Source organism: Carassius auratus, unplaced genomic scaffold (assembly GCF_003368295.1).
Source record: "Carassius auratus strain Wakin unplaced genomic scaffold, ASM336829v1 scaf_tig00217717, whole genome shotgun sequence".
NCBI classification, from domain to species: domain Eukaryota; kingdom Metazoa; phylum Chordata; class Actinopteri; order Cypriniformes; family Cyprinidae; genus Carassius; species Carassius auratus.
The window spans coordinates 1-21,259 of record NW_020529207.1 but is presented as its reverse complement, the minus strand read 5'-3'; the positions used below and the strand labels follow the sequence as shown (position 1 = coordinate 21,259).

The window sequence follows — 21,259 nt, the reverse complement described above, 5'->3', positions numbered from 1 at the left end:
TTCTAGATCGACAGCCCAGTCAAACTAAGTCAAACTACCAGCGACTTCGTGAGGTCCTGATTAAAGAGTTTACAGACCCAGAGTCTGAACATGGACTGTTAACTGCCTTGGAAACCAAACAAGGTCGTCAAGAGACTCCACAAGCTTACTACAACCGACTCCGACAAGCCTACTTTGGTGCACACAACAAGCCTGACCTTGAAGAGGATGTGAACTTCAAAAGCCTCTTTCTAAGAAATCTGCACCCTGGAGTCAGTCACCATCTAGGTGTCATAGCCTGTCCGAACTCCATGACCATCCAACAGTTGCGTGACCTAACACAGAAGGCCAGTAACAAGCAGAAGTTGGCCTCAAAGAAAGGTAACAAAACATCCACACTCTTGAACTCTGTCAACAAAGACTCAAGCCTTGCACTGGACGACACCCAGTGTCATCACAACACCAGAGTCTTCCATCAAGAGCACAGAGAACGTGACGCCCATATCCACGACCGCTTTCAGCCCAACTGCTGGAAAAATCCATGGGACCAGCCACGCGTCTCAAGAAACCAAAAGGATAAGAACATCTGGAAACCTAACCAGATATCCAAAGGTAATCACCTGACTCATCCAAGAGCAACTCGTGTGGGTAAGCGACAACAAAACCCACCTCAGCACCACTCAGACACACACAGTGCTGAGTATGCACAAGAACATGACAGCTTACCATCAGAAGACATGGAACAAGTCATGAAACGACTGAGAGAGTTCTTTCAAGACAATTTACATGCATATGACCACAAAGCTGAGTCATCCTCGCTGTGACCAGCGACAGAACGGAAGGCCAGTGATCACCTGGTGCACCACATCAGAGATGACAAGCACCTGTTCAACAACGACCCAGAACGAACAAGTCTTTCACGGCCAACTGTTGATGAAAAATCTGAGGTACTAAAGGACATCACCTCAGACACCTAACACAGTCACTAACAAACTGTCAAATTAACTCCAACTCCAAGAACCACATTCCCTGTCTGTGCAACAGCAACCACCAGAGCACAGAAGGTCAGAAAGTCTGCTACAGCCAGAAGGCATCACAAGAAGAATGCAACATAGGAGACAAAGTTTTGCAACCCAGATTCACACAGCCATGCCAAACTGCCTCCGACTGTCTGCTAAAGAACTTCCTGCCTTGCTGGACTGACCCCTCATTAGACCATGGACACACCCTCATCCAAGCCAAGGATGCAGAGAGCCAGTCTTCAGTGAAATGCTAGAAAAAGGGGGAGACAACACAAACCTGAACAGATCTGACCACACATGCACTACACCATTATCACACACAACATTACCTACACCCAGAGGTAAACACATCTACTGATAACACATTCAACAAACATATTCTTCCCACAGGTAGAATATCCAACTTTTAGTGTAACAAAGTTACACATACCCACCATGAAGAAACGTGCAGCCATCCTCACAATAGGTAGAACACCTGACACTAAGTTAAGGTTCATGACACACTAGAACACCTGACATCCTAGCTCAATAGTAGTTGTAACCCATGCTAGGAAAACCCACAGCAGCATTGTTTTGTTTTGGTCTTCTTTTACCTATCCTTCTCCTTCCCCTCTTTCTTGAGTAGGTGAAACGCCTAGACACCCTGCAAGGGTCAAAGGTCTGATATTAGGATTGACTCGCAACACCTAATATCCGCCAGAGAGCTCCTTTCATGATAGGTTAATTAATTTAATTGAAAATGAAATTACTAGAAAACTAACGGTATACGTGTAAAGTAAGACAACCTAGAAGAACCAAACAAAGTTAACCACAAATTTGATTGATGAATCAGAATAAAACAACAATTTCCAAGATGGTCTAAACTATCCTCAATGTGCTAAACTACATTGACTAATTGAACTTAACCACGTGTACCTAAATAACCTGATGCCTGCACCAGTACAGTAACTGTCATGGAGGTGTTGTCTTGCTGTTTGCTGTGTTTGTCTGCTTCTTCTGCCTTTGTTTCTCCAGCGATCGACGATGTCTTCACCTAAACACCTCGCCGATCAAAAGGGGGATATATGTAACAGAAATGAGTCGAACCAGACAAATTAAAGAGTCTATCAAAGCTTCCTCAGGAAGTCATAAATCAGTTCTAGTGCCACAAGAACCAAGCAAGATGACCAACCAACTTGTGCACACAACAGTTTTCAACATTAACACCACTAGAACAATTATTGACTATTTTAATTTGCAGAAGAAATCACTTATTGTGTATGTTTTTTTAAATAAGTATGGGATAGCTGAAGGGTACATAGTCATGTCTGGTATGTGTGTGATTGTATTTTTTTGCTTGATATTGTCCTGACAATCATTTATTTGTAAAATATATCATAACCTGGTAATAGGAATCATGTCCGAAATTAGACCGTGCAAGGCAGGAAAATTCAGACCACATGCTTGGTAAGATAAACAAATGATTTATGATACCCCCGAGCCAAGACAATATCTGATTGGTCAAGACAACATTTGAAGTGTGTAGCAGGAACATTCCGTTCTGAGTTACAATCGCCACAGGGCCAGTCTGGTATGTTGACAGCATGAATGCAGATTTACTGGGCATGGCTAACATTGTTGTGGATTTGCCCATATACTTGTCGATCCCTTTTACACTCCGGATACACCGTTTTCAGACCAACTTGTTCAGATTGCCTGGTCTGGTACATTGACAGCATGAATGCAAACTGTGAGTAGTGGAGAGACAGCATGTCCGTACAGCATGTCTGTCCTCCTCTGGTCCAGCATCTCAGTGCACACATGCCAGAAGCGTATGTTAAACCACTGGAAAACAAAAACAACTCTGTGACCTCTGCTTCTTATAGAGATGCTTTTTATGCTTCAAATCCAAGAATCGCACTACATCATCTATGTTGTTTCTGTAGACACCTTCGAGTCTTTCAGCTGGAAAGCCCATAGCTATGATGCAGTTAAATTTGGCAGTATCATAATGTCTTTCCGCACATAGATTATGTATTTTGTAATGATTTTTATGCTTCAAATCCAAGAATCGCACTACATCATCTATATTGTTTCTGTAGACACCTTCGAGTCTTTCAGCTGGAAAGCCCATAGCTATGATGCAGTTAAATTTGGCAGTATCATAATGTCTTTCCGCACATAGATTATATATTTTGTAATGATTTTTATTAGGGGTGTAACGATACGCGTATTCGTATTGAACCGTTCGGTACGAGGCTTTCGGTTCGGTACGCGGTAAGCATTATGTACCGAACGGTTCGTTGGACTAATTAATTATATTTGGAAAAAATAAATAAATTGTGAAATATAATGATATGCGTTCAACAAGGTAGCCCAATAACCCAAACGACGTAACAGGCAACGCCCCTGACACCCCCGAAGAAGAAAAAAACACCAACTTATATGTTTATGTTAGGCTACTCAGTCAGGTGCTCGCTCACTCAGCACGCGCTGAAGGCTCGTTGCAAAATGGCCAATGCGTTTAACAGACCAGAAATAGAAGATCCTCCAGTAACCAACAGGTCTGGTGTTTGGGTGCACTTTACCAATCGATCGGGGCATCCAAACAAGCACAGAAATCAAAATGGACTAGTACTGTACTGTGTCGGAATTTCCTGAGCAGTACGATACAATTAACAGGCCTGCACGTTATTAGATAGAAGAACTGTTATAAATAGAACGTATGCACGGGCAGTTTTGAAAACTCCACCTACTTTGCTCTTGGCATAGTGCAGCGCAAATCGCGTTGTATCTGAAGGGCAACGCTGAGCCCAGGGTCCAGCGCCGCGCATACCGCGTCCTGTGTGAAAGACCCTTTAGCCATTTTGCAACGAGCCTTCAGCGCGTACTGAGTGAGCGAGCGCCTTACTCTGTAGTGGAAAACGCAGGTTTTAAGAACATGCTTAATGTAATTGAGCCCCGTTATAATATTCCGTTACACCCCTAATTTTTATGCTTGATTTTTAGGCTCCACTTTAAATCTCCTCTTTCACTGTCTGTACAAGACACAGTAAAATCATGCTCATATTTGTAAACTGCAAATGTTCAGCTTTAATTAGATACTAAATATGTGAAAATAGCTTAAGATTTGGCTCATTTACAACCATTTTGGTGAGAATAGGTCCACAACTAAGCTTTGAATGACCTTGACAAGGCCTACTTGACCTCAACGCACAACACTGAGGTTGGGCTAGACTCAAACTGCACAACACGAGCTTTCCAACTAGGGATGTCAACGATTAATCGATTGATCGATTAATTGTCGATAAGAGATGCAATCGATTAAGGCTATCGATGGTCGGTTAACCGATTCAATGTTGGGCTGCGTGCGGCTCATGCGCACTCAACACGTGCGAGCGGCTGTGAGTGACGGTGACGATATATAAAAGCATCATCATTCATTCACAATGTACAAATTAAGCTTTTAATGTGATTTAAACTTTAAAGTACATGAAAATAGAAACAACATAAAAGTTCTTCAACATTAAATGCAATAGAAATGTAGTTACTAATCATTTCATCAGATAATGTGTTTTATAGATGTTTTATATCGTGCGCTTTGCAGGGCTGCGGGACACAGTGACAGGACAGGTAGTCTATTCATTCCTACAACTTGTTAATTCATTCCTACGAATTATTAATGTGGCAATTGTCCATGTTTCATTAATTTTGTTCCCTAAATAACCCATGATTTAAGTGAAATAAGGGAACAAATTAATAAATCGAACGAATTCTTAATTCATGAAATCTTTAATTTCCCTTCCCATGTTTACCACAGTAAGAGATGCGAAAACTTGTTATTAAAAGCCAAAGATAATAAAATAAACCTGGGAGATTAGAGGGTTAGACTATGAAGATTTAGGAAAAGAAACAATGCCTAAATATACTGAATTTGTGGAAATTCGTGACCAACCGGCAAACCAGAACAAAGCCGCGTAAATGAAGACTATGGGGTCCAAAAGCATGGTCGCGATCTAACATTTTCCAGTTAACCTATTATTCCTCTAATAAACAAAGCTTTTATACCACACTTGTCATAATCAGATCTTATAATTTCTAAATAAATAATTGCTGGATTCAAAACAGCGATTAATAGGCGCTGTGACCGACACATTCCTGGAGCATTCAGTTTAAATAGACCGTAGTATACCGGTCCACTCTGCTGTTATGCCAAGGACGTTTTTGCTCATATGAAGAGGATCATCTTTTCCGTCTGTATGCGAATGCGTGTTAAGTACAAGCCTAGTTTACATTATAAATAATAGTTTAACATTCAAATACATTGCGAATATGGAAACATTTCGATTTGTGCCGAATGAGACATGAGCAATAACCTCCAAATAAATCTAGCCAAATCCGCGCTCGCTCATCCTCGTGTGCACGCATGCACTGTCACGATCTAATGCGCTGTATGCGGGACTTTTAAAAATCTGACATTTTCTAGGACAGAATCCAGCAGGATCAAATTAATGTGAGCAACTGTGTTTTGGTGCAGCAGTGCCGATGTAGTTCACTTAATGTGCAGCACAGTCACACACGCTCCACATTTCGGATAATTTTATACAATAATGTCAGTTGAAAACATTGCAATTGTGCTTTAAAATACAACAACGAGCACCACAAAACCATTTAAAGATGCGCGTTCAGCGTTCTCCGTGCAGGATTGGAAACTGTCAACAAAGTAAAATGACCTCAAAAGTATGGCGCGCTCTCTTGATTTTATCAAATGATCATAATCGCATCTATTCATTTTATAATCCTGCTACTAGCATTTTATTCAGACTAAAACCTCTTTAATTCAAGTGAGAAAGCGTTTTGTGTGTGTGTGTGGCTTTTGCACATCCTTTCATACCGCTGACTGTGTGCCTGCAATAGACGCATTTTGCAGTATTATGGTTAACGATTAATCGATTAATTGATCGTTAATTTAAACGACGATCGATCATGGAAATAATCTAAATTTGACATCCCTATTTCCAACGATGTGATACACATTCTGATTGAATATTGTTTTAATGAACAACTAGATAAAAAAAGTTTGTCAAGACAAACTTTAAGTTGGCTTGAGAAAGCCTGACCAGAAAGTTTGAAAAGTTTGAAAAGATTTAAAAGTTTAAGAAGTTTAAAAAAGACAGTGATTAACATATTGCTAGCATAACAAGCAAGTGACTACCATGTCATTAGCATGATTAGCAAAGTTGCTAGCATGTTGCTAGCATGATTAGCAAGTGACTGGCATGTACTTAGCATGATTAGCAAGGTATCTAGCATGTCGCTACCATAATTAGCAAGTGACTAGCCATGTCGCTAGCATTATTAGGAAGTTACTACCATGATTTTAGCATGATTAGCATGTTGCTAGCATGTCTCTAGCATGATTAACATGTTGCTAGGATGTTTCTAGCATGATTAGCATGTGACTAGCATGTTGCTAACATGATTTTAACATGATTAGCATGTTGTTAACATGTTTCTAACATGACTAGCATGCGACTAGCATGTTTCTAGCATGACTAGCATCCGACTAGCATGTTGCTAGCATGATTAGCATGTTGTTATCATGTTTCTAGCATGTGACTAGCATGATTTTAGCATGATTAGCATGTTGCTAGCACATTTCTAGCATGTGACTAGCATGTTGCTAGCATGATTTTAGCATGATTAGCATGATGCTAGAATGTTTCTAGCATGATTAGCATGCGACTAGCATGTTGCTAGCATGATTAGCATGTTTTGCTAGCATGTCACTAGCATTTTTCTAACATGATTAACATGTTGTTATCATGTTGTTAACATGTTGCTAGCATGATTAGCATGTTGCTAGCATGATTAGCATGTTGCTAGCATGACTAGCATGTGACTAGCATGTTGCTAGCATGATTTTACCATGATTAGCATGTTGCTAGCATGTTTCTAGCATGATTTGCATATTGCTAGCATGTCGCTAGCATGTTTCTAGCATGATTAGCATGTTTCTAGCATGACTAGCATGCGACGCATGTTGCTAGCATGATTTTAGCATTTTGTTAGGATGTTTCTAGCATGACTAGCATTCGACTGGCATGTTGCTAGCATGATTTTAGCATGATTAGCATTTTGCTAACATGTTTCTAGCATGACAAGCATGTGACTAGCATGTGACTAGCATGTTGCTAGCATGATTAACATGTTGCTTGCATGATTAACGTTGTTAACATGTTTCTAGCATGACACAGTACTTACTGTATTTTTTTTTAATAAAAAGCCTAGGCTATGATAACAGCTACGACAGGGTTGTCTAGCTGAATGCGAAATAAGTCATGCAAAAACCATAATCTCCTAATACCATTCAATTTGATCTTATTTTAACAGTACTGACAACATATTTTAAGTTATCACACATTACTGAAAAATTAAAGAAGGGACACTATATATAGTATAATTCGGGGAGTCAAGAGCTAAACAAAAAGTCCTGTTTCATTACAAAATACTGTAACTTTTATAAACTTTATACGATCACTACAAAATTTTAATTAATATTTATTAAAAAATAAATATTTCATAAAACTGAAACTTAAATATATTATTTCTATAGGCTATACAAAACAGAAAAGAAAAAAGACTAAATAATAAGGCTGAATAAGCTGATCTATAGCATGTTAAATGGTGGTTGCCTGTCTATGAATGGTACACCCCTCTAAGCACACAGAAGTGGTTTGACCCAAGTCCTCAGCAGCCAATGACATTGACCTGTTCAAACTGATTTTTAACACGTACTTCATGTGTATTTCACGTGTATTTAACGTGTATTTAACACTTGAAATACACGTTAAATACGCACAGATTTTTCACGAGTGAAAAATCCAGAGTGAATACGCGTGAAATACACGTAATTAACGTGTTGTTGACGCGTTAAAATTCATGTGTATTTTACCCTCTTGGCCTTCCATACACATATAATGAAGGGAGACGTGAAAAAAGGACATCGCGTTGTTTTGATATGGATTACTTTATCACAGAATATTTGTTCGGCAGCACTTGTTTAGTTTAAAAGTAGACATATCAAGCTTTCTATAGATATATCTCTCATGTCTCTTCGTTGAGTATTCATGGAGTTACAGTTAATTTTAATGACGTGTTTGTAAATTAAGATCAGCGCAGACAAGGATGCAGACAGCACCTTTGTTATCTTTATTTTTTAAGTGCACAAAGTTTTGTTGTTATGATGTCTGTATCCAAAAAAAAGTAGACCCTTTACAGATTCGATTGATGTATTGCTCTTATCTGTACGATTAAAACTAAAAGTGTAATTGAAGTAATTTTCAGGGTTATCAGGAGAAAATGACTCAAAACGCGTATGCGTTAATCGACTCCAGAGTTAAAAGGCTGTCGTGACTTTTTTTCCTTCACTATTCATAAGCTGTATCACGCTGTCAAATTATATTTCATTTTGCACACATAAACATTTCAAAAACACCTGAATTCTGCTCTTGTTGTGTTCTAATGGGTGGATTAGTGCATTCGCTGTGATATTTTTGGAAGCTCTTAAAAAATGCTGATGAAGCGCTCATTTCTCTCTCGTCTTTCTCTCTGTTCTTTGGTCAGAGACATAATTTATTAATGAGATCTGACCTGGTAATAATAACATATGTCGGTTTAGCTTGTCCGTGTGAACGAAATGTGTAGCCTATTTTTTGTCCGATAATTTTTCTAGCATGACTACCATGCGACTAGCATGTTTCTAGCATGATTAGCATGCGACTACCATGTTGCTAGCATGTTGCTAGCATGATTAGCATGTTTCTAGCATGACTAGCATGTGACTAGCATGTTTCTAACATGATTAGCATGTTGCTATGGTTGTTTCTAGCACGACTAGCATGCGACTAGCATGTTGCTAGCATGTTGCTAGCATGTTTCTAGCATGACTATCTTTGACTAGCATGATTTTAGCATGATTAGCATGTTGCTAGCATTTCGCTAGCATGTTCCTAGCATGATTAGCATGTTGCTAGAATGTCACTAGCATGTTTCTAGCATGCGACTAGCATGTTGCTAGCATGATTTTAGCATGATTAACATTTTGCTAGCATGTTTCTAGCATGACTAGCATGTTGCTAGCACGATTAGCATGTGACTAGCATGTTGCTAACATGATTAGCATGTTGCTAGGATGTTTCTAGTATGCGACTAGCATGTTGCTAGCATGATTTTACCATGATAAGCATGTTGTTAGCATGATTAGCATGCGACTAGCATGTCGCTAGCATGTTTCTAGCATGATTAGCATGTTGCTTGCATGTTTCTAGCATGATTAGCATGCAACTAGCATGTTTCTAGCATGATTAGCATGTTGCTTGCATGATTAACATGTTGTTAACATGTTTCTAGCATGACTAGCATGCGACTAGCATGTTGCTAGCATGATTTTAGTATGATTAGCATGTTGCTAGCATGTTTCTAGCATGATTAGCATGTTGTTAGCATGATTTTAGCATGATTAGCATATTATTAGGATAGATAGATAGATAGATAGATAGATAGATAGATAGATTAGATGAGTTTGAAGGAGTTTAAATTGATTAGCATCAAAGCTTGATTGAGTCTAATGGGATTTGGAGCTTGGGTCATCTGAGCATCCTGTCAATGAAAGTCTATGGGCATTTTTATGATTTTTTATATTAATTTTTAAGAAAACCATAACTCAAACCAGTCTGAAAAGATATAGCACACCAAGTCAGAACAGTATGAAGGTCTGACCCGAGTTTGGAGTATGTAGCTTGGACGGTCTAGGAGGAGTTATGCCGCGTTTCCACCGAATTTACCCGGAACATTTGTACCAGGAACTTTTTTCCCCCCAGACCTGTTGCTTTCTGCGTTTCCACCGCGGTGTAAAGTACCGGGTAGATTAGGCAAATAGACTGGTGACATAGGTCTGCGCGCGTTTCTCAATATAAAGTACTGCTGATTAAAAAAAAAAAAGTACGCTGATTTTGGACGTGCATCACGGTAGTTAGTTCTGACTTCCTGCATTCGTCTTGGGATTGTGATGTCGGCGACTACGCAACATCATTCCCTTTACTTGCTGGGCAGAAATATATACTGAAAACTTTAAGATTTAACTTCATTGTTTTTTTTCATTTATTAGGAGATATATATCATTAACCATATATTTGAAAATGCCGGGCAGAAATACATACCAAAAACTTAGATCTGACCTCTGACCCCAGGCGGACAGGCCTGCAAAATTTAATACACTGTGATGCTGATCAAAAGCTGATAGGGTTGGCCTGAATGGTTGAGCCTGGACTTGTGGGGCAGAGGAAATGGGTAACATATAGCCCAGATTCAGGCCTTTCACTGGTGTTTTGTATTGCAATAATGTCAAAAATCATATTAAAGGTTTATAATCCTTATTTAAATTTATAAACTACAAATGTTAAGCAACAAAGCTCTAAATTACCTCGACAAGGCCTACTTGACCCTTGATCTCTCGGCCTGCAAACAATGCACAGCACTGAACTTGGGTTCATTTGAAACTGCACAACACATTTGGTCTAAAATTTTATTGAACCCCATACTTATTTTGTAAATTACCATTCAGTATGTTTATTGTATATAGGTTTGTGTATTTGTATATATGTTGTCCACTCAAATTAATTTTAAACTAACAGCAGGTTTAGCAGGGCCCAACTCAGCATTTCAATGGATTCTCTCTTTGTGTGTATCTGTGTGTGGGTGTTTGAAAGAGAGAGAGAGGCCTCCAAGTTGGATGGTTCCTCCACTAATTTTGTGAAATACAGCTTCACCTTGAAGTTTGGAGAGAAGTATCTGTTGGCTTTATCCTTATTGGCTTTATCCAAGTTGTTCTTGGCTAAAGTCAGGATTAGATAATCCTTATCATTCTCTCCCCATTCTGTGGTTTGTTTTCCATCCAGTTCCTTCACTAAACCTCCATTTTCAACCTTCTCTAAGCTCTCATCCGGTTTCAGGGACGAAGAAGGTGTTCACCCAGAAGTGAAACATCTTATCCTTTTTCAGCATCTTGTTCTGCTTGTGGAAGAACTCCACCTTGATGTCTCCGCTCACAGGCAGTGGCTGTGGAAAATCAAAGTACATGTACTTCTCCTCTCGCCTTGTGTGCACTGGATTAGATGTGTGGATTTTCACTTTCAGTTGGTACACCACAAACTGAGGATCCCAATGCCAATTGGTTTTTCTGAACCCATGTGGAATCTGCTCACTCTTGCTTTTTACAGCAGAATCCCTGCAAGTCCCTCCACTGAACATAGGCACGGTCTCAAACACCATCTTGTGTAGTACACATATCGCCTCTGGCTGGGAATAGTTACTCCCTTCTTGTCTCTGGTTCTAACTTCACCATAGAAGTCCAGAGCCTCTTGTGCTTTTTTGAATTTGCCTCGGTGTAACAGGCAGCCACATGATTGTCATTTTCACTGAGCCACTTATCTAAATCTTCACAGAAAGGTTTGAAAATCTTTGCAAATAATGAAAGGGTTAGGCCGTCCATCATCATCACAGCCTCCAAAGCGCTGCTTTGCCTTCGTGACATCCGTTCTTTTAGGTTTAATAAGTTCTAACTGAGGAGGATTGTGATCCTCAAATGGATACTGTGCAACTCTGCAGTTAAATTTGGCAACATCATAATGTCTTTCTGCACATAGATTATATATCTTGTAATGATTTTTATGCTTCAAATGCAAGAATCGCACTACATCATCTATGTTGTTTCTGTAGACACCTTCAAGTCTTTCAGCTGGAAAGCCCATAGCTATGATGCAGTTAAATTTGGCAGTATCATAATGTCTTTCCGCACATAGATTATATATTTTGTAATGATTTTTATTAGGGGTGTAACGATAAGCGTATTCGTATTGAACCGTTCGAGTACGAGGCTTTCGGTTCGGTACGCGGTAAGCATTATGTACCGAACGGTTCGTTGGACTAATTAATTATATTTGGAAAAAATAAATAAATTGTGAAATATAATGATATGCGTTCAACAAGGTAGCCCAATAACCCAAACGACGTAACAGGCAACGCCCCTGACACCCCCGAAGAAGAAAAAAACACCAACTTATATGTTTATGTTAGGCTACTCAGTCAGGCGCTCGCTCACTCAGCACGCGCTGAAGGCTCGTTGCAAAATGGCCAATGCGTTTAACAGACCAGAAATAGAAGATCCTCCAGTAACCAACAGGTCTGGTGTTTGGGTGCACTTTACCAATCGATCGGGGCATCCAAACAAGCACAGAAATCAAAATGGACTAGTACTGTGTCGGAATTTCCTGAGCAGTACGATACAATTAACAGGCCTGCACGTTATTAGATAGAAGAACTGTTATAAATAGAACGTATGCACGGGCAGTTTTGAAAACTCCACCTACTTTGCTCTTGGCATAGTGCAGCGCAAATCGCGTTGTATCTGAAGGGCAACGCTGAGCCCAGGGTCCAGTGCCGCGCATACCGCGTCCTGTGTGAAAGACCCTTTAGCCATTTTGCAACGAGCCTCAGCGCGTACTGAGTGAGCGAGCGCCTTACTCTGTAGTGGAAAACGCAGGTTTTAAGAACATGCTTAATGTAATTGAGCCCCGTTACAATATTCCTTAACGAGCCCATTTCAGCCGGACCGTAATTCCTGCTTTAGTTATAGAGTTCCATATAAAAAGTTACATCTTTGTATTTGTTCATAACTACTACAACAATCTAACATTTAAAAAAATTTTTTATAAGGAGCTGTTTTTGTTTTATACAGTATGCTGCTAAGAAAACACCATAGAAGATGGGTAAAGAATAGCTCCATCATTGTTCAATGTAAAAAATAAATAAATAAACATACTTTGTTAGTTTTAATAAATAAAAACATTTTTTAAAAATCAAGGAAATTTATCTGCCAATTTTTTCTTTTTGCTGTATCTAAAACGTACCGAACCGTACCGAACCGAACCGTGACACCAGTGAATCGTATCGAACCGAACCGTGAATTTTGTGAACCGTTACACCCCTAATTTTTATGCTTGATTTTTAGGCTCCACTTTAAATCTCCTCTTTCACTGTCTGTACAAGACACAGTAAAATCATGCTCATATTTGTAAACTGCAAATGTTCAGCTTTAATTTGATACTAAATATGTGAAAATAGCTTAAGATTTGGCTCATTTACAACCATTTTGGTGAGAATAGGTCCACAATTAAGCTTTGAATGACCTTGACAAGGCTTACTTGACCTCAACGCACAACACTGAGGTTGGGCTAGACTCAAACTGCACAACACGAGCTTTCCAACGATGTGATACACATTCTGATTGAATATTGTTTTAATGAACAACTAGATAAAAAAAACGTTTGTCAAGACAAACTTTAAGTTGGCTTGAGAAAGCCTGACCAGAAAGTTTGAAAAGTTTGAAAATGTGAAAAGTATAAAAAGATTTAAAAGTTTAAGAAGTTTAAAAAAGACAGTGATTAACATATTGCTAGCATAACAAGAAAGTGACTACCATGTCATTAGCATGATTAGCAAAGTTGCTAGCATGTTGCTAGCATGATTAGCAAGTGACTGGCATGTACTTAGCATGATTAGCAAGGTATCTAGCATGTCGCTACCATAATTAGCAAGTGACTAGCCATGTCGCTAGCATGATTAGGAAGTTAATTGCATGATTTTAACATGATTATCATGATGCTAGAATGTTTCTAGCATGATTAGCATGCGACTAGCATGTTGCTAGCATGATTAGCATGTTGCTAGCATGTTTCTAGCATGATTAGCATGTTTTGCTAGCATGATTGGCATGTTGCTAGCATGACTAGCATGCGACTACCATGTTGCTAGCATGATTAGCATGTGACTAGCATGTTGCTAGCATGATTTTACCATGATTAGCATGTTGCTAGCATGTTTCTAGTATGATTTGCATATTGCTAGCATGTCGCTAGCATGTTTCTAGCATGATTAGCATGTTTCTAGCATGGCTAGCATGTGACGCATGTTGCTAGCATGATTTTAGCATTTTGTTAGGATGTTTCTAGCATGACTAGCATTCGACTGGCATGTTGCTAGCATGATTTTAGCATGATTAGCATTTTGCTAACATGTTTCTAGCATGACAAGCATGTGACTAGCATGTTGCTAGCATGATTAGCATGTTGCTTGCATGATTAACATGTTGTTAACATGTTTCTAGCATGACTAGCATGCGACTAGCATGTTGCTAGCATGATTTTAGTATGATTAGCATGTTGCTATCATGTTTCTAGTATGATTAGCATGTTGTTAGCATGATTTTAGCATGATTAGCATATTATTATATAAATAGATCTATTATAAATAGATAGATAGATAGATAGATTAGATGAGTTTGAATGAGTTTAAATTGATTAGCATCAAAGCTTGATTGAGTCTAATGGGATTTGGAGCTTGGGTCATCTGAACATCCTGTCAATGAAAGTCTATGGGCATTTTTATGATTTTTTATATTAATTTTTAAGAAAACCGTAACTCAAACCAGTCTGAAAAGATATAGCACACCAAGTCAGAACATTATGAAGGTCTGACCCGAGTTTGGAGTATGTAGCTTGAACGGTCTAGGAGGAGTTATGCCGCGTTTCCACCGAATTTACCCGGAACATTTGTACCAGGAACTTTTTTTCCCAGGAACTTTTTTCCCCCCAGACCTGTTGCTTTCTGCGTTTCCACCGCGGTGTAAAGTACCGGGTAGATTAGGCAAATAGACTGGTGACATAGGTCTGCGCGCGTTTCTCAATAAAAAGTATGCTGATTTTGGACGTGCATCACGGTAGTTAGTTCTGACTTCCTACATTCGTCTTGGGATTGTGATGTCGGCGACTACGCAAGTCCGGTAAATCTATAAACAGCAGCGTACTTGATAACTTCAGTCTGCTCGTCATGGCTACTGCAATTTTCCTTACTGTATTACAATAAAACGAAATATGATATCAAATACTACTGCCTCCTTTCGTTTTCATTTAAGCATAATAACAGCTGCAGAAATGTACTTAGTTCAGGGAAATGTGTATATGCAGCCATAACAATGAAACAAAATATTATATAAATTTGCCTTTTTTATTTTCATTTTAACATATAGATAAATTGAATACAGACCAAAGAAAACCTGTTAGATTTACCCCGCAGCTGAATTATATGTTATGTTTAACCACTAAAGACACATCAGAGCCAGGGGCACATATCAGAAGGTCTATCCCAGGAGAGGCTGCTCTCTGCAGATACATGAGGACTGAGCTCCCGCTGATCGAGTGGAGCTTACCGTCTACGAGATCGGCGAAACACATTTTTTAAATAGGCACTGTCTTTATAAAAAACCATAGATTTGAGTTTTAAACAACTACTTCTCGCCTGAAATACTTTTAAAATTACATTTCATGACACAATAACAGTAATATTTGAAAATGATCCGAATAAATGGTGGTTGAACTCCACCAATGCTGCGTGAACTCAGAACGCTTTGGCTACTGCAATTTTCCCCTCAGTATATTTACAACAAAACGAAATAGGATATAAAATACCACTCCCTCATTTCGTTTTCATTTAAACATAATAACAGCTGCAGAAATGTACTTAGTTCAGGGATATTATTTTGAACAATACTGTATGTGTGTGATTGAATTTTCTTGCTTGATATTGTCCTGACAATCATTTATTTGTAAAATATATCATAACCTGGTAATAGGAATCATCTCCGGAATTAGACCCTGCAAGGCAGGAAAATTCGGTAGTGGTGGGCAGAGCGAGGCTTCATGAAACACTGAAACAGTTGAAGCAAAGTGGCGTATTTGTTTCGAGGCTTCGAAACTTTACCGACACCCGTCTCCACGGTGACACCTAGTGGCCAATTGCCCATGTTATCTGAAACAACTTTGACAACAAGCCATTTAAAAATAAATAAAAATATTTTGTTTTCGTTAATGTGGTGATATTTTAAAATCCTATAATAATATCCTATATAATCCTATATCATAATAATAACTAGGTTATTTTGGTCATGAAAAATGAATAAAACAAATAAATCCACAATGGTCTAATTTTTTTTTTTTTTTAAGATTTTTATTCAAATATATTAATTGCTCTGCTGTGGAAGGGCTTAGCCTACTTCTTTTTTTACTGATAATTTCTCCAGCCTTAGAAAAAATCCTCTCACAAGGGACACTTGTTGCTGGCATGCATAGATATTTTTTAGCAAGGACATACAAATGAGGAAAAATCACAGCTCTCTCTTTCCAGTAACTTAGTGGATCATGGGCTCTTGGCAAAAATGCATCTTTTAGGTACTTTTTAACTTCTACTGTGGCATCTGCTGTGGCACTGTGTATCGCCTGGGTTTCATGGATACGACTATCAAAAAGTTCCCATAAACTGTCCTGGGTTTCTGTTGTTGATGTTGTTGTTGATGATGATGATGATGGGCCTGATGTTGACTGTGGCTCTGAATGAAAGTAAAAACAACAATTAGTTACTAAGTCTAAACTGACAGCATATATGAAGTATAAGTCACATAATTATTCAGATGACATAACTCCATAATGTCAGATGAAGAGTGAAACTGCTTACCAGGAGTTGCTGTGTTTGAACGCATCAGCGAAGCACACTCCAGTGTGATCTGCTTTTCAGCCTCCTGGGCTTTGGCAGGATTTCCAAAACCCACATTTTTGAACCTTGGGTCCAGCAGTGTAGCCAGAGCCAAGGCTCTGAATGACTCGTACCCACCACATCTTGAGTGCAGACCTTCTTGCAGGTGTGTGCCTGTTCAAAACACAAGCAAACCATATTGGTTATATTGATAAAAAATAATATGACAGTTGTGGCCAATACATTACATACAGTAGTATGGTCATTGTGGCCTACCTAATTGTGCAGTTGATTCCTGTGCTGATTGGCCTTTTTTCTGCGATAGCTTGTGTTGCAACATCCTGTAAAGTGGTATGAGCTTTGAAGCAGACACTCTCTGTTCCTCTGACAACTCTGTCGTTGCGAGTTTGAAAGGCTGCAGTAGTGACAATGATTCTTGTATAATGTTATACTCAAAACTTGTCAGCGGAGCAGTATCACTGTTTAAATTTGATAGCGCTGCACCCACTGGCTCTCGTTGCTCATACAAGCGCTGCAACATGTCGTAAGTGCTGTTCCATCTTGTGTCCACCTCCTGCATCAGTTTCAGAGCTGGTCTGCCCATCAAGCCCTGCATCTCCACAAGCTTGTCCTTTGCTTTGCAGCTGGATCTAAATAACCCCACTATCTTTCTGGCTTTCTGTCGTATTTCATTGATGAGTGGGGTTTGATCTAGGGCCTTTTTTACAATTAAATTTAAATTGTGGGCAAAACATGGGACATGCCGAAGGTTCAGTAGCTGGGCACTTAAGATCATGTTGGATGCATTATCAGTCACCATACACTGAACTTTGGTGGTTATTCCCCACTCGGCCATTAGCAAAGCTTTAGCCTCCATGAGATGCTGGGCTGTGTGTGTTTGGTAAAACCTCCTTACACCCAGTACAACAGTTGCCAGCTTTGCCTCTGGTGTTATGTAGTGGCAAGTAACACCAAGGTATCCGTCCATATTAATGGAGGACCACATGTCAGCTGTAAGGCTAATAAAATCTGCCTTTTTTAGGTCCTCCATTGTCTTCTCCTTAGAAATGTTGTACCTTTCGGTTACCATCGTTTTAAGTGCCTTCCGGGATGGGAGGACATAGCTTGGATCAAGTTTGTTCACAAAAGCCATGAAACCCTCATCCTCCACGATAGTGAAGGGCTGCAAATCCTTTACCACCATGTCTACAAGAGCCTCATCCAATTCCCTCTGTCTGCCTTTTAAAAGAAAATAAAGATAAAAGATTAAAAGTACTTTCACAAAACTAAATTTCCAAAAAAATAAAAGCTTTTTCAAGTTTGGAAAAGTTTATGCTCAGTGTGCAAAGACAGATCAAATACAATATAAAATTAAAGCTGCAAGCAGCGATGAACGGGCCCTCGCACCCGGGCTCCCCGCCAGCGAGTGGCATTAGTAAAAAGGTTAACGGTGAGAAATATGCATTTAAAGTCATAAATATGATTGGAATATATCAAAGTATATTCTGTATATGTTCCAATCTTCCTGTTGCCAGCAGGTGGCGCTATCATTATTACGGAAAATTGGCCTTCAGATGTGTTCAGACCAGGACTCGAACATGTGAAGTCTGGGGAAGATCGAACAATTTATGCCTGAGTTATAACAACTTCTCTTGCTGTGGCGAGACATCAAACTTGTCATGGCACCATGGACACGACCTTTAACAAAAACTCAAGATCTTCAAAAGTTAACATTGCACAGGCCTTTAGATTAGACTGACCACAAAATATATATTAATCTAAAAAAAAATTCTAGGAGTAGTTTGTCGCAGTGTAAAATATGTAACTTCCTGTTGCCAATAGGTGGCGCTATGACTATAACTGAATATTTGCATGTAGATCTGTTCAGATCAAGAGTCTTATCCAACATGTGAAGTTTGGGGCAGATTGGACATTGTATGTCTGAGTTACAGCAACTTCCTTTTTCATGGCGAAACATCGAAATTTGTCAGGCCGCCATGGACCCGCCCTTTAACGAAACCTCAAGTCCTTCGCAATTTAACATCGCAAATGGCTTTAGATTACACTGACCAAGTTTGGTGTTGATCTGAATAAATCTCTAGGAGGAGTTCGTTAAAGTACAACCCCTGAAAATGGCAAAAACAACACCAATTTTAAAGGGAAAATTCAAAATAACTGACTTCCTGTTGGGATCCGGATTTCGTACCAAGAGACTTTTTTGTAGGTATTGGTGTGTTACATGTGTGTACCAATTTTTGTACATGTACGTGAAACATAGCTCGAGGCGCACTCCGTTGAAAATGTATAGGTGGCGCTATAGAGCCATTCTGCCACACCCGGTGGAATATTGGCCTGCAGATCTGTTCAGGCCAGGCCTCTTATCACACATGTGAAGTTTGGGGAAGATCGGACATTTTATGCCTGAGTTATAACATCTTTTATTCCCATGGCGAGACATCGAACTTCGTCGCGGCGCCATGAACAAGCCTTTTAACGAAAACTCAAGATCTTCACAACTGAACATTGCACAGGCCTTTAGATTAGACTGACCACAAAAAAGACATTGATGTCATAAAATTTCTAGGAGTAGTTCGTCGCAGCGTAAAATATGTCACTTCCTGTTGCCAATAGGTGGCGCTATGACTATAACTGAATATGGGCATGTCAATCTGTTCAGGTTCGGAATCTCATCAAACATGTGAAGTTTGGGGCAGATTGGACATTGTATGTGTGAGTTATAGCAACTTCATTTTTCATGGCGAATCATCGAAATTCGCCAGGCCGCCACGGACACGCCCTTCAACGAAAACTCAAGATCTTCGCAATTTAACATCGCAAAGCCTTTAGATTAGGCATACCAAATTTGGTGTTGATTTGAAGAAATCTCTAGGAGGAGTTCGTTAAAATACAACACATGGAAATGACCAAAATTACACAAAATATGCTCATAATATTAAAAATAACCGACTTCCTGTTGGGTTTAGAATTTCGCTCCAAGAGTCTTTTTTGTAGGTATTGGTGTGTTACATATGTGTGCCAATTTTCGTGCATGTACGTGAAACATAGCCGGAAGGCTGTTGATTTTCTTGGTATAGGTGGCGCTGTCGAGGCATTTTGCCACACCCTCTTCTGAATCCTATATCAGACAAAAATTTTCACCAGGTTTGACGCGTGTGCAAAGTTTCATGACTTTTTGAGCATGTTAAAGCCCTCAAAAATGCGATTCATTCGGGAGAAGAAGAAGAAGAAGAATAATAAATATAGCTGCAAGCAGCGATGTCGGGCTCAAGCCATCAGTGCAACGCCACCCCGGTGGCATCAGGATAACTGTGCCCAGCGGGCATAAGCATTTACAGTAACCCTCTGACAATCAAGTTTTAAGGGATGCGGCAGTTAAAAGGTTAATCCGACCAATCTAGACTTTGAAATCACATACACAGAACAATATATATAACTTTATTAACACTTTATTTTAATATTTATAAAAAATGTATAAGCTGTGCATTGTAGCTGACACCTATATGAACACATTACAATTGTTTTATGACTGCAAGTCTTTCTTCTCAAATGCTATTGAGCTTCAAATTTGCATTTGAGCCCATGTGAAAAAGTAGCATAATTTACATATGACTTACAGTTTGTTGTAATAAATATCAAACATTCAATTTAATTGTGCATTATAGCTGTCACCTAGATGAACAATTACAGTTGTTTTTATGACTGTAAGTCATTCTCTTCAAATGCTACTGACGTTAGAAAAAGTGTATAACAATATCACATGTAACTTTAGAGACCGCCCTAAATTTGAGACTCTAGAAAGTCCAATGTCAAGACAACTTTATGCCTGTTTTATTTTCTTTAGTTTTCTTTTCTCTGTGCCGGATTGCTGATGTCCTATACCCAGGCATAGATGTCCATCCATCAATTACGAACATTCAGCCGCAAACATGAGGGTAGCGGGGTCGCGAGCGCGGATGGAGAATGGCGCATGTTTTTTTTGTTTTTTTGAGCAACTGGGATGGTGCCCCTCTGGGAGTTGGTGCCCTACGAAGACTGATACTATACTATAGGGAGGCGAGCGGTACAATCTCGAAGATATATTCCTCAAACCATCTTACAAGAGGAAGGTGATGCTATCCTTCATTCCTGCATAAAAGCTATTCAAGTGTACAGTTTTCCTTTTATGCATCTTGAAATAAATATTTCTGATTTCTGAATCAAACTGGGTTGTGTTATTTATTTATTTTATAAGACAACTGAGACTTAATCTCCTTTGTAATATATGTGCTTTTTTGAACCAAGAACAATTTATTTATAGATGTATTACTGCTTAATAATGACCTATTATTAAGGGAAAGGCTTTATATATCATGAACTATTTACTAATGCTTTGCTAATGAGGCAATTATATTAAAGTAAAGTAGTTACCATGCATATACTAATGTTAACAAATTAGACATTATTTTACAGTGTTACCAAATCCTTAAATAATGTATTAGTGTTTGTAATGATTTTAATGACTATAGCATTTGTGAAATAGTTTTACTTGCATGCAGCTTTATCTGTCGTTTTGAAGGAGTTTTACTGTTACATCCATGAGATTATAAATGTCATGTCATGTCACAGGTTGTCAT

The 21,259-nt window shown here is 39.0% G+C and overlaps 1 pseudogene; it reads right to left on the bottom strand.

The window, feature by feature from the left end:
* Positions 1–9,935: 9,935 nt before the first annotated feature.
* On the bottom strand, positions 9,936–11,870 carry LOC113102393 (phosphatidylinositol 3,4,5-trisphosphate 3-phosphatase and dual-specificity protein phosphatase PTEN pseudogene; annotated as a pseudogene).
* Between the last annotated feature and the right edge of the window lie 9,389 nt (positions 11,871–21,259).